This window comes from Crocuta crocuta, unplaced genomic scaffold (assembly GCF_008692635.1).
Source record: "Crocuta crocuta isolate KB4526 unplaced genomic scaffold, BGI_CrCroc_1.0 scaffold229, whole genome shotgun sequence".
Lineage (NCBI taxonomy): Eukaryota > Metazoa > Chordata > Mammalia > Carnivora > Hyaenidae > Crocuta > Crocuta crocuta.
In genome coordinates, this window is record NW_027536464.1 from 11,233,813 (window position 1) to 11,248,597 (window position 14,785).

The following is a 14,785-nucleotide window of genomic DNA, read 5'->3' on the forward strand; positions in this document are numbered from 1 at the left end:
AGGTTTTTCATTTTTAACTATTCTTTTTATTTTCTCAATTAGTTTATGTTTTCTTCTTTCATACTTGTTCATACTTTCCTTTGATTTATTCTCCCTTCTTTGTTAGTTTATTTTCATTTCTATAACATATAAATGGCAAATAGTAGAATTTATACCTTTATAACATGGTTCTGATAGGTATGTTTTTTAATTTTCATTATTTCCTAAATAATTTTGGTTCTGCCATTTCAGTTTTGAATTCCTGTTTGACCCAAGAGTTACCTAAGAAAATTCCAGTGAGAAGAGCTTTTGTTGTTGATTCTTTTGTTCTAATATTTTTCCATTTATGACCAGGAGGTGATTTCTCTACAGGTTGGACTTTGCTTAGTTTTCTCTGTGTCCTGATATGTGTCTTTTTTTTTTTGTGAATGTTCCACAGACACATAGGGGGAAAAGTATGGTCTTTGTTCATGGAACAAAGAATGAAATCTAGCAACTGGATTTTGGTTATTAATTTTGTTGTGTACGTATTTTACTGGTTTTATTACTTTGTATTCACTTAATCTGTCCTGGACTAAGAATGCATGCAAGTCATTTGCTGGAAAGTATTTTTGTTTTGTTTTGTTTTGTTTTAAAAATTTTTAATGTTTTTATTTATTTTTGAGACAGACAGACAGAGCAGGAGTGGGGGAGGAGCAGAGAGAGAGGGAGACACAGAATCTGAAGCAGGTTCTAGGCTCCAAGCTGTCAGCACAGAGCCTGACATGGAGCTCAAACCCATGAATCATGAGATCATGACCTGAGTGGAAGTCAGATGCTTAACTGACTGAGCCACCCAGTCAGTTTTGTTTTTTGCGGAAAGAGAGAGAGTGTAAGTGGGGGAGAGGGCAGAGAGAGAGAATCTTAAGCAATCTCCACACAGTGGGGGGCCCGATGTGGGGCTCAATCCTATGACCCTGGGATCATGACCTGAGCCAAAATCAAGAGTCAGATCCTAAACTGACTGAGCCACCAAGATGCCCTTATAAGGTATTTTTGCCTGTATTTTGTATTGAATATTTTTTCTTTATGAATGTTGATACTATGTTCTTAGGCTTATGTATATTCAAAACTGTTAGAACCTTGCTCTGAATTGCACTCTTTATCATACTAAACTGTGATATATTATAAAGGGAACTAATAGATCAGGATTATTATAGTTCTCTTCCCCCCCCCCACAGCTCTTTCCTCTACTACCAATTTTGCTTTGTAATATTTAGTTTTACATTTAGAATATACTTTTACTTCTATCATTTGGTTTCTCAGCTATACGTGTTGTTTTGTCTCTTCACCTGAAAGATCAGGAAATCAGCACATCTACACGACTTCCTTCATGTGACACTGTCACGATCACGTTGACATCTTTTTCAGTTCCCTGGAAACACATTGGTATCAAGCTAAATGGAATCTACTGTGACTGGCAGGGCTTCTGCTGTGCTTTCGATTCTAGTTGCCAGCCCTCCCCCAACAGGTCTGAGCCTCAGAAGAGAGGAGGCCTTTGTCCCCGTCCTGTGAGGACCACAGTGTACAGCTCCAGTGCCAGGAAGACTAAGAAGAATGCAGTCGATTTGGAGACTGGGGATCTGGGTTTCGAGCTGTAGGCAGGGGGCTTGGCCCAAAGCACAGAATCCAGGAGGCTGTGGAGGCCGCCGTGTCCAGCAGCAGAGAGAAGCCATAGCAGAGCAAACAGGAAGGACTTGTCTGTCAACACAGCCGATATGTCCCTGAAAACTCAAGGAAAACCTGGTCAGAGGTTTTTTAAAGAACATAAATCCTATAAGGAGATGGGGACACTGGATCATGAAAACTTGGGTTTAAGTGGTAACGTGCTCACATGTGACCTCCAGGCTAGACAGGCCTGGGAACATTTAGACTACATCTGAACTGAAGATGTGACTCAGGAAGAAAATACATTTTTGGGAGTAGATAAATAGTGAGGTTTGCTTAAACAGAAATGTGAGATAATAGATGTTTATATGAAGCTCTTACTCTAATAGATACAGATGTGTGCTTTTGTCTTTAAATAATAATCAGAGTTAGAACTGGAGATGGGAAGAAAATACTCCCTATTACAAGCACTAGCCTTCTCTGAATTGAATTTAAAATCATCTTGTCATTATTGCCTTTCTGTCCTCAATGATCATGCGTGTGCTTGAGTGTGTGTGCTCGTGTGTGCACTCACACACACACATGCACACACAGCCCTCTGGTGTTTGACTTCACCCCATTCCAACTGTCTAAATCCCCTCGCCTCTCTCTCCCTTGAGTCGTCAGGGGCACAAGGCCAGCAAAACAAAATCGCCTTGTCACAAGCCTTTCCTGCTGCCCTCATCCAGAGGCCACTTGTTCCTCCTTTGAATTCCCATGACATGTTATCTGTGCCTTTCACGGAGCTTATCTCTTTCTGGCTTGTATGATCATTGTTTACGTGTATTAGACATCACGGTCAAGAGGAAAAGAACAACTGCTGGCTGTAAGGTCAGACCTGTCTGAGGATGGATCCCAGCTCTGTCCCTCACGAGGTAGGTGGTCTTGGGAAGATACTGACGCTTGGAAGACTCATTTGGGGGGGGGGGCAAAATATAAAAATGGTCCTCTCTCAGAATTGTTTGGAAGATTGGAGATAGCATAGACAAAACACGATGCTTGGCAAAACCCCAAGAGAAGTCACTCGTTGTTGTCATAATCATTACTTGTGGTGTTATTTCTGTTATTTCTTACATTCCCTGCTCAAGTATTTATTTGTCCACTCATTCAATAGATATTTATTGAAGACAAAGTCTGTGTCAGGCACTGGGGGCCACATGGAGAAAAAGACAGAGGGCCTGAGGGATAAAGGCAGAAAATAAACAAGTATGCAAATAAGGACAGAGGTCATTGCTGAGGAGGACTGCACTGGGAAGACACTAAACGTGGAGTGGGCAGCAAGAGAGGCAGGGGCGAGGAGCCAAGGCCACCCTCGGCAGGGAGCATCTGTACTGAGTGGTCTCCTTGTAGAGGAGAGGAAAGCACCTACGAGAAGTTCTGAAGCCAGGCTTTTTGGAAGATGTGATGGCCCTGCGCAGGGAAAAAGCTTACAGCCCAGCAAGTGAAGGGAAGCATGCTAGAGGTCAGGTGGGAAGAGACAGGCAGGGGACAGTCCCTCAGGGCCATGCTGGCCCCAAAAGAGTGCACGAATTTTATTCTCAGTGTGTTGGGAACTTTCTGGAAGACATGGTTCACTGGCTTGTACTCGGTGTTATATCTCCTGTTACGTAGCAGCCAGCACACAAAGTTTTATGAAAGGTAGAGGAAGGGAAGGGAGGAAGACAGAGGGAGAGCCAGAGGGAGGGAGAGAAGATCCTAGTTGACACCCACACAGATGAATCTGACGGCTCTCCCCCTTGGTGGGGGCCCAAGGACAGACCGAGGCCGGCCTTGGTGGGTGGAGAAAGCTCCCATCCTCCTGTGAGCATTTGTTGTCACACTGCTCTGTTCCTCGGGTGGTCCCAGATGGCGGTGGGGGCTGGGGAGCTGGGAGGTCTTCGAGAAGAACAGGCTCCTGGCTGCCTCTGGCTTTCAGGTCACAGATAACAACTGTCAGATGGTCTCACTGTGAAGCAATAAGCTTCCCCAAAACAAAGAGGCCGGCCCAGCTCTAGAAGAGCCACAGTCTGGACAAAACACACAAGCCTGGAAAAAATTAAAAGTTCATGAGCGACTGAACAAAGCACCTCGGGGAGATGCAAGGGGTTAACCGTGAGTGAGCACACAATGTTCCCAAGCCCCTGAATGCGCGGCAGAAAAACAATCGCACATCCTTGGTAAAGGGGAAAAAGAAACCACGGGACAGACAAGTCAGCGTTCCCATGTGAGAACTAAAAATAATGCCGTGCAAGGTTGGCTCAGCCCTAAAATGGAGGGAAAGACATGAAAGGCAGGAGAAGGGATGAAACAGGGTTAGAGAAAGTTGGCCTGAAGCAGGGTCTGCTCCCCACTGCCTGGCTCCTTTGTCTTCAGCAAAATGTTCTCTCCAGGGCAGCTAGGGAGCTGAACCTACCCTAGTCGGGTCCCCTGGCCACCTTCCTCTCTAAGAGCCCTGCGTGGGGACAACCTGCTTTATAAACTAGGCAGAAACAACAGCCTCCTCTTACATATTTTTCTTCATTAATTTTGATCTTAAATATAAAAAGAGTTGAACTTAAGCCTGGCCAACCCCAGGGGCCAAAGTATACAGTGGCTATTTGCTAATAGACACACATCTCCAAAAGAGAACTGCAGTTAGAACGAAACAGCAGTGTTTGCACGAGCAAGACGTGTGAGAGGGTGAGACTCGGGAACCATATTTGAATCCAACGGAAAGGTTACCATGCCTGGCAGGGAGGAGGGTGTCCAGTCCCCACTCATGTCTGAAGGAGAGTAGCACACTAGTTGGAATGGAAGATAGGGAAGGTAGGTTAGGAAGGTAGGTTGTTTGTGATTCTTAATGCCCAGTTTCCTCATCGGTGCCAGTTTTGTCCTCAGAAACTGCAGGAGTGCGTTATTTAGAAGCGGCACCATGATCACCAAATTCCACCTAGGGGGGCCCTGCCATAAACTTTCTTTGGAGCCTGGGCCTTTTTCGCCAGAAATACAGAATGAAGACCAAGCAAGGGAGACTTCTTGTGTCTAAGGCCTTTTAAACTTTACAGATATAAATAGATCAAACTATTTTGGCACAAAGGAAAAGTTATTGTCCAAAAGTTGTAGAAATGTTGAGACTCAAAATTACAGAGTCTACACGTATGGGTTACCAGCTACAGGTGAAGCACTACTTCAAATGCACTGGAAATGTCAGGAGTATCTTTAAGGCTTGCCAAACCTCTGCATGGTAAAGAGCATCATCCCCACATTACAAATGGGAAAACTATAACTCTGAGAAGTTAAGGGATCTTCCCATGGTCTCACAGCTAGTAAACAGGATTTCCTGGCTGGCCTAGGACTGTCTAATTCCCTTTTCTAAAATAAAAATGTATCTCTCCATGACCACCAAAGGAAAAATTAAATGGCAGATTTTGACTGCATGGTCATCTTTGTTGAAAATCTTTGATCATTGGTTTTGTTTTCACTGTGGTCCAACATTTTTATGGAACTTGTTCAGTGAGCATCGTCTTCATACTTGAAATACTATAGTGTGGTTTCCTAGAGGAGCTATTGGGAGTTGGTAATTTCCAGAGAGAAATGCTCTTTTTAAATTTTTTGGCTGAGGGTTTCTTTGTGTCATGAAGATCAACTCCATTGCTGGGGCACGGAAGAGTAAAAATAGATTTCCCGTTAGTAGCAACAAGTAGGAATTGTTTGTCTGCCAGAAGGAAATTCTTTCATTCTTTTCCTGCTTCAGTTCTTTCTCTGCCAACAAGTAAACAAAGTTCATTGTTGAGTGAGTCAGAGCCAACTTCACGAATGGGTGGTGTAGGTGGTCACCTACCAAAATGACCTCAGAGATATGAAGACAAGGGGGTTGAACCCAGGAAAGACATGAGAGCACCAGCCAGGCAAGGACCCTCCTTTCACACCAAAAACAAGGGAGAGAAAAAATTTAGCTTTGGAGAACTTACCCAGAATTAAAATTATTCAGAAAAATCTCAAAATGAAGGTTACCATGAATATAGCAAAGAGGCATGTATTATGTCATTGTCAAAGTAAAGTTTTATTTTAATTACATGTAAGAGAAGGGGATCACCTCATCATATTTCTTTCCGCAGCTCAGTGCCTATAAAATATGAAATCTGCTTCAACTAAGCTAAACACCCCCTATTAAACATGCCTCCACATGGTTACCTAAAACCCCACCATAAGCAATTAATTCCTGTTTGCCAAAGTGTTCTTTTCCTTCTGGATATGTTTTCTTTTTTGAGCCAAATGCCCTGAGAGCTAATACGTTAATTTCATATACCTCTGAAAAACATTGTTTATCAGATGTGTTTTCTCCACTCCAGAAGAACCCTGGTCCCCAAGAAAACATTTGGCAAAGGGGTCAGGGGTACCCAACCTCAATCAACGTGTAGAGTTGAGGAGAAAAAGCACTAGGGGAAAATTTTGCTGATATTTTTTCCAGTCCCTAATTCTATACAAATTGCTAGGGCATCCTACCAATTGTGAAATTCTGTGATTCAAGAAACCATCTCTTTGAATCTTTGGTGAATCCAGTGGAAATCACAGTCCCTTCTCCCCAGGGGGAGACATCCCCCTGAAAAATATGCATCAGATTTTAGTGTTGACAAGTTCCTGAACCCCAGGTTACAATTAGGTAATCCTCATATTTTATAAACAAAGAAGTGGAGGGCCAGAGAGAAGCGCTTTGCCCAAAGTCACATAGGTAGTAGCAAGGCAAAGAAGATTTGAGGTATTCACACAACCATTGCAAGAAATCTCCCTCCCCAACTCCCACCCCCATCAGATTCCCATCTGTCAAACATTTCAGCAAACACAAATAGTAGGGTGACTCTGTTCAGGAAGAAGTTTGTTTAGCTCAGCTCAACTCATTTTATTTTTCAACAGATGAAGTAAACCAGATTCAGAAGTCTACATTTTTTTTTTCACATATGGGTCAGGGGACCCTGCTAACTGGAATAGTTGCTGTGTGACAAAGGTGAGAGGGGGATGTAAAATTAAATGAATAATTTGAATTTAACCCAGAAACATGCTGCTGATATAAAAAATAAGTTGGCTGTTTTAGAGCCTCATTAACATTTTCTCCTTGAACTGTGTTTGTGTGTGTGTGTGTGTCTGTGTCTGTGTGTGTCTGTGTGTGGGGTGTGTGCTCCCGTGTGTGAGTGGTGTGGTATGCATGTGTGTGTGCATTTGGCTGCCATCTTCTGTGAGAAGAAAATTAGAAGCTGCACTTAACCTGGTGAGGAAAATCACTTAATTAAGAATCGAATTTCAAGAAGCCGAGGAACACTTTCATCCTGACTTAACCAGAAACCCTCAAAAGCACTAGAGAAAGTTGGGTGGGATGGAGGAGGGGGTATAGGTTGTATCTGGAGAATTGAAACTGTAAATCAAGAACTTTCCATATGGCATTTTCTGACAACCTAGGGTCATAAATGTATATCAGGATTTCAAAGAATGTGGATTTTTATTGTTGTTTCCATGGCTTTCAATTATTGAAACTCTAAAACAAAGCTCTGGAGTTAACTGGGCTCAGCTGGGATTCTCACGCTACCCTTACCCACTGAGTGACCTTAGGCAAGTTCTTTTCTAGACCTTTGATTTTTTTTCCTCTGTAAAATGGTGTTTTATATAATATCTACAAACCTTTGGGATGAAGGGTTACATGGGCATGTGAGCTGATCCATGACCAGCCTCAGGCATGTAGCAGAAATGCTCAGTAAAGATGAGTTGAGGGTGTTACTTGGGTTTTCACTATATTTGATCCAGGAGAAACTGTGAATTGATGGTCTGGTGTCTGGGGACCTTAGTTTCTTGACATTAGCTGAGTATAAGGAGTTGTTCCTGATGACAGATAAAGGACTCTGTCCACAGCAACTCTTTGTGATTCTATGATGCATTCTGGTCTCTTCGAAGGTTGGCTATCAGAGGCCTTCCCCACCTCCCTACTCTGACTCTCCTCATGAAAGCTTTCTGGTCCTCACCACTGCCCCATTTCAGTGATTACCTATCTCCCACTCTCCACCTTCCCGGCTGTCCAGGTCAACGTCAGCAACCACCTAGGACATGACTTCTCATATCTGTGCACCAGCTTCACACACTGCATACCAGGCCCCTGAAAGAACCCCAAACACATGCTTGGGGGGGCAGTTAAGGAATCCATTTAATCAACTGATATAAATTCAATTTATTTTATTTTACTTTAGAGAGAGAGCACATGAGCAGGGGAGAGGGGCAGAGAGAGAGAGAGAGAGAGAGAGAGAGAGAGTCTCAAGCAGGCTCCATGCTCAGCATGAAGCCAGTCATGGAACTCCATCTCATGACCCTAGGATCATGACCTCAGCTGAAATTAAGAGTGGGATGAGCCTGACTGAGCCACCCAGGCACCCTATTAATTCAATTTTAAAATAAAGTCACATTCAGTGAGGTTAGGACTGAAATACAGTTTCTTTGTAGAGAAAACAAGTGATCCAGATTTGAGAGTACCTCCAGTAAGAGCTCCAAGGGGACAAGAGCTGTGTTTTCATGAGGGTATCTGTTACACATAGCATATAATAGTTCCTCAATAATATTGTTGGTGAATAAGTATTTGGAGTCTATAATAATAAAAAAAAAGTACCAAGGAATTGCCTATCTAGCCAATGACTCACTTTATGACAATGGTTCTTTTTTAATCCAGCAATTCTCAAATATTTTATTTTTGTCGCATAGGTTACCAATTATTATCTTTCTGACTGGAATTCATGCTTTTGGCCTTGGTTTCCATTCTCAGCATGACAGCTGATGACAAGTTAGAAAAGGAGATTGGAAAAGGATACCTGTTTATCATCTCTCTGGTAGGTTGAGGTCCTGCCGTTCTAGATAGCACAATCTACTTTTAATTCCTTTGGAATGCCTTGAGGAAATCCCACCCCTCTTGGAAAAGGACAAATGTTAATTTGTTTCTACCTGGGCAGGGGTGGAGGGGCATTGGCTCTTAATCTAGAAACACTTGGACATCAAGAAAAAGGTATCAACCTAGATTTACTCTAATTCTGCTGTACACGCCTAACTGTAAGTATTTCAGTGTTTGTAAGTGACATTTAAAGAAGTTCTTTTGGTACTTCAGTGATCAGCTGTAGAAGAACTAATAAACTCTGATAATATGATCATAAACTCTGTCCAACAGTAATATAAAGGTGGCCTTAGAGCTTCTTGACACTTTTTTAAAAATGTTGTTTATTTACTTCTGAGGGAGAGAGACAGCATGAGCAGGGGAGGGTCAGAGATAGAGGGAGACAGAATCTGAAACAGGCTCTAGGCTCTGAGCTAGCTGTCAGCACAGAGCCTGATGCTGGGCTCGAACCCACGAACCATGAGATCATGACCTGAGCCGAAGTCGGACGCTTAACCGACACCCAGACGCCCCTCTTGACAATTTTCAGCACACTGGGGAGAATTTCAGAAGCCCGGGGCACAAAATTTTGCCTCATCCCAAATATAACTCTTGAAAAACATCAGTCACAGGGATCAGCAAACATTTTCTATATAGGCCAGATAATATTTTATTTGGGGGCCATTTGGCCTTTGTCCCAAATACTCAACTCTGCTGTTACAGTGTTATAGGCATTAAATAAATGAATGAGCAAAAGCACATTCCAATAAAACTTTATTTACAAAAACAGGCAGCTGGCTGGATTTGGCTCACAGGCCATAATTGTCTGACCTCTGACTGATTGATCATGGCATGGTGTGATGTATGTATGGTAATATTGACATGTGGGATTCTCTGAGGTTCTCACCCAACCCCCTTTTGTGCTTTTTAAAAATAATATTTGGCTTTGTTTCACATTATGAGAATAAGACATGATCATTATAAACACAGAAAACTAGAAAAACTAAAATTAAAATAATCTATAATGCCATCAGACATACCACTTCTTAATATTTGGGGATATTTTGGTTTTTGTGATTTTGACTTAAGGAATCAAGATAATGATGAATAGCACTGTAAGTACAAATTTACCTAATTCCTTTATTTTTATGCTATTCCCTATGTAAGTTGAGACTAATTTCTACTTTATAGACTGCTATTTTTTCCCCCAGAAGCAGTGAGGATCTCCAACAATATCATTCCTTCTCTCACATTTACAACTAAGAGCATGATGCTTGAGATTGGGGGCAATATTCATGTAGAACAGAGAGGAAAGGTTAATGCTTAGCAAGCACCATCAACACATTCATTTAAGGTCAGGGTGTAAAATAATCTTGGAGAAATGTGTGTTTTGGGGAAACAACTGATTACTAGTACAGTGTCATGAGGTCTTCGTTAAAATCTATTTGGTGAAAGCTCTTCAGGAAACTCTGTGTAGTTCGTGTGTAGCCCACGCTTTGAGACGCACTGTGGATTGGTGGGGTTCAGGACATGCTACCCCAAAATACAGCACCTTGGCACATAAAATATTTTAAATGGAAAGAGTTTTCAGAAAACAGCAGAAGCAGGAAGATCATTCTGACCTTCTTCCCTGGAACAGGTCACAACACACTCATGTGAGTGGTACCTGCCTTACACCCATAGCAAAAGAGCACTCTTATCTCCAAAGACAAAGGGGTGTCTCAAAGGAATCGAAACAAGCAGGCCTTGCTGTCTCCCTATTTACTACCATAACCTTATATGCATTAAACTTTTACCTTCTTCCACAATTGCCTGCTTTCCATCAAACCAAGCCTAAACCTCCCCATCAAGCTGTTTCTTTGGGTCTCTGTTTCCTTATGGAAAGCTCCCATATTATTCAAAGCTTATATTGAATAAATCTGTGTGTTCTCCCCCTGTGACTCTGTCTTTGTAAGTTTAATTTTCAGACTGAGCCAGGAACCTTATGAGTTGAGAAAAACTCTTTCCTCCCCTGCAGGGAAGAGCAGAGAGGGAATTCTTGTACCGGAGGAGTTTCCCCATTCTTTCAATTCAGGTGAGGCCTTTTCTTCAATTCAGTTGAGACTCAGGCGTCCACCTGCTCATGTTCTTCTTCTGGCCTTTCTTAGTCATTTATCTGATCATGGATATCTCTACAGAGAATCTAAGAATTTCGGATTTACCTCTATTTACAGAGGTAGTATGATGTAAAACCCAATGCCTAAAAACACAGTGGTTTGGATTTTATGTGGCTTTCAAATTTCACCTGCTGCCAATGTTCATTCCTAAAATAAAGCCAAATATTTCTATTTTGCTGCTTCTGAGAAGGGGCATACTTATTGAGAAAAACAAGAGGGAATTGGAAAAAAGATTTTTGACACATATAAACGAAGGCAGACACAAAGAGAAAGAATGGAAACAAACCTAATAAGGCCCTGTTACTTTGTAGGTTGAAAGTTGTTAAGTGGAACAGAGCTTCACTTCGGGCTCCTGTGAGATCATACTTGCTCAGCAAATTTGTAACACAAGGCAGCTGGAGTGATAAACGTTTTTCATGTACAGAACTTAAGTTTTGTTTAAGTACTTAGAAACCAGAGACTTGCAGCGGTGTCATGAGAATACAGACAGTCAAGTCGTCCTCACTGAAGGGACTGAGGCATCCTAGTCAGTGACACAGACACGCCCCTTCTTGCCTCTGCTTGCACATCTGGGGAACAGGAAAAAGGATAGTACCTACCTCTGGGTTGCTGAAGGATGAGGGGAGACAATTGATGTAAATTCCTGCTAGCTAACCTAGAATGAATGCAGAGTAATGTCGCTATTGCTTAAACAGAATCAGAGAGATAATCCCAAATTCCCAATGATTAATTCTTAAAGTCCTTTCATTGACCTTTTACTTGCTCTGGTTTGTTTCTTATATGTGTAAAAGGCAATAAGAAAATCATGCTATAAATTACACCGTCAATTCATTCCAACTAGACTTCCCTCAAATTACTCCTAAATAGTGATGTTTATGTATAATTTCAATAGGGGCTAGAGTGATGTTTGGTGTGTAATACCACCGGGAGGAAAAAATCAGTTCCTGTCATTGTTTTTCTTTTGAAAATGGACAAAGTTAATGTAAAGCAAAGAGGAACTAATGACTTCAAGCATTTATTCAATCATGTTCTGCACTGCTTTTTAACAATGAGGATACCATTTACAATGCTAGGCAGAGGGCAGATCCCGCTAGCCTGCCACACAAAATAAGAAAACTCAGGCTTTTTACTCTCAGTGGAGGATCAGGCTCATTAAAAAAATTTTCTAAAAATTTTCTTAATCTCCAATCTGTTTCCACAATGTTCAATAATTTGAGTCTGCCTTAACTATGTAAGACACACCAAGCAACTATTTAAATTGCTTAAGTTAGGGACACCTGGGTGGCTCAGTTGGTTAAGTACCCAACTTCAGTTCAGGTCATGACCTCACAGTTCCTGCACTCGAGCCCTGTGTTGGGCTCTGTACTGACAACTCAGAGCCCACAGCCTGCCTTGGATTCTGTGTCTCCCTCTGTCTCTGCCTCTCTCCTGCTCACACTCTGTCTCTCTTTCTCTCTCTCAAAAAATAAACATTAAAAAAAAATTGCTTAAGCAAGAAAGCTCAATTTGAGAGAAGGTGGGGAGTTGGTTGTTTCTATATTGGCAACATGCTTTCTTATTTGCAAAAATCATTGTTCTATCCTTTCTCATGGTGAAGCAATCCAAAAGGTTCCACTTGCACAGAAATCAGGATTTCTTAAACTCACCCACCGTGAGTCACCTGTTTAAACACACGTTCCTACACAGCTCCACGGAATCAGCATTTCTAAGTGACTCTAGTAATCAGACAATTTCCCTGTACTAGTGTCCTATTCAGCGTAAAAAGTGGCAGCAGTGGCCACGGCTGATGCCCAGACCCCATTCCAAAGTGAATCAGCCATCTCTAGAGCCGGCCTGGTGATGGATGTTTCTTAAAAGCTATCCAGATGATGGCAATGTGTCACCAGTGCATCTCTGGTCCCGTCCCCATAACCCCTCAATGGCAATCTGCATTTGAACAACTTCTTGGGGATCCATGTGCATACTGAAAGTTTCAATAAGGCCGTTCCAGTGACTATCAACAGAACATGTATCTTTCCATCCTGAGGAGAATGGATTTTTGCTCCCCTCTCCCTCTTCCCATTTTACCACCACCAACAAAAGCAGCTTAAAATCTTTCCAGAGGTCTTTTTCTTTATGCTCTTGGCCACTGAAAGCCAAATGATGAGGGGCGATGTGAAGCAAACCTATCTTTTCCAAAATCATTTATTGAAGTATGTTAAATAGTATATATTGCTCTCACTCAAATGCCCCAGTGACTCTTTCAATTGGCAGTTTCAGTTTCACATCCCATAGCCAAAAACATTAAGGATCACTAGCATTCACATCCGTGAATTCATTTAGACAATTTTCTTTAATTAACGATGAAGACACTACAGTTCTAAGTACCAGACAGAATCGGGGTGGGGGAGGGGGAACTGAAAGTAAGCATAACACTATAAAGAAAACTTGGAAAAGTGAAACACTTCTAAAGAAAAATATATACCTGGACTGGTACCCATTACATATATACATAATACATATGTTATACACATATATACAGTAAATGTTTTGGTAGCAATACAGACCATGCATTGGTCCTTTTGTACACGGATGAAGTAGCACCATGGACAGCACCACCATCTTAAAATGATAAACCAAACTGCACATACATTAAATGAAAAAATATATATATATGTATTTAATTTGGCCCACCCTGCAGCCAAGAGGTGTAAGGAAAGAACTTTGTAAGAAAAATTGTCCTGGGAACTACATTCTTAAGCCAAAGAGCAAAGTTGTAAGACAAACAAAACCAAACAAAAACAACACAAAAACAGCACTCAAGAGGTCTCTACAAATACAGACAAGTTTTCCTGTTTACTGAATTTGTCCTATCATGTGGCAGATTGGTTCACACCAGGGAAATTAACACCATAAAGAAGGAGAGATTTAAATGCCAGGTGAATGGCAAGGGTTGAAAACACCAGAGTTCTTGGTGTACACATTACAAATGCCAAGTCATCAACAATGAAAGGGAGACAACTCTCCAGCTGAGTCATGTTTTCTAATCTTATTAGTTAATTATAAGCTCTCCATTACTGATAAATTCCTTAAGAATGGGGTCAAACACCTTCACTATCTTTCTACCTCTTCACCACATCTAACTGGATGCTCTGGTTACAAGCAGTAGAAACCCTACATGCCATCCAACCCATGCTTTCTCTACCCAGGCTTAGGAGAGACGTACACACAGAGCTATGGTAGGTAGGGCCTCCAAGATCTTCTCTGACTTGGCTTTGGACATGATAAAAGGCACCAGTGTCTCACCCTCGATGTTCTGACTACAAGAAGGCATTTTGCTTTCCAGAATAGAAGTCTTTCTCTTAGTATCAGTGAGGCCAGATTTCCTCACATCCCAAGAAATGCATGCTTCTTCCTCTCACGTTTTTCAGCAGCCTTTATGAACACAGCATTACCTCCATGATTACGATGTCCTAGGAACACTAATTCCCCTGTCAAGTCACTGCAAAGCAGCGATTTCATATTTGGCTTCCATTCATTCTCCGTATGCCTTCCAAGAGGTGCCCCTGTCTCTCCCCAGTCAAGGACTTACTTCCCACAGTGTTTCTCTTTCATTTCAGCACCTCTTTGTGTGATGGGCTGACCCACAGACTTCTGTCAAAACACTCAGAGCACTTCATATCTCTCCCATTTTTCATGGCTCTACTGTCAGTCAACAAGAGCTCCCCTCCCATTTTTAAACCACCTGCAGTAAACAAAATTAAAGTTTTCAATTACATGGTGTATTGCATTCAGGATGCGAGATTGAACAAAATGGGTTTCAGTGTGGTAAAATACTGTTTCTTACAGGAGAATAAAATTGTTCCTTAATACTTTAAGTGTCCCAAAAATTAAAAGCTAGGAGACAACGGAGGAAAAAAAGCTTAAAAATCTCTACTTTTCGCTAGATGGTTTTCAGTAAACCCATTTTTGCAGTCAACCTAGATTAGTTGAGAAAGTCCCTGACCTTTGAAAGTTAGCAAGAAATAGCCACAAACATAACATCAGTACTGAATTGTCATTATTGACCCAGGTGGTTGATCATTAATGGATTCTCTTCACTTCTAGCTGGCTCTAAAACCCATCT

The 14,785-nt window shown here is 41.7% G+C and overlaps 1 long non-coding RNA gene across 3 annotated transcripts in view; it reads left to right on the forward strand.

Moving 5' to 3' along the window:
* The first annotated feature begins 2,457 nt into the window (after positions 1 to 2,457).
* Positions 2,458 to 14,785, forward strand: part of LOC144218612 (uncharacterized) — a 13,044-nt gene continuing 716 nt past the window's right edge. The window contains exons 1-4 of one of the 3 annotated variants that reach the window (XR_013331205.1): positions 2,471 to 2,540; positions 6,538 to 6,628; positions 8,362 to 8,486; positions 10,542 to 10,598. This is a non-coding gene — a long non-coding RNA (uncharacterized LOC144218612). Of the gene's footprint in view, positions 2,541 to 6,537; positions 6,629 to 8,361; positions 8,487 to 10,541; positions 10,599 to 14,785 lie in introns of all 3 variants that reach the window. The other 2 variants (XR_013331204.1, XR_013331206.1) reach the window with 2 other exon arrangements.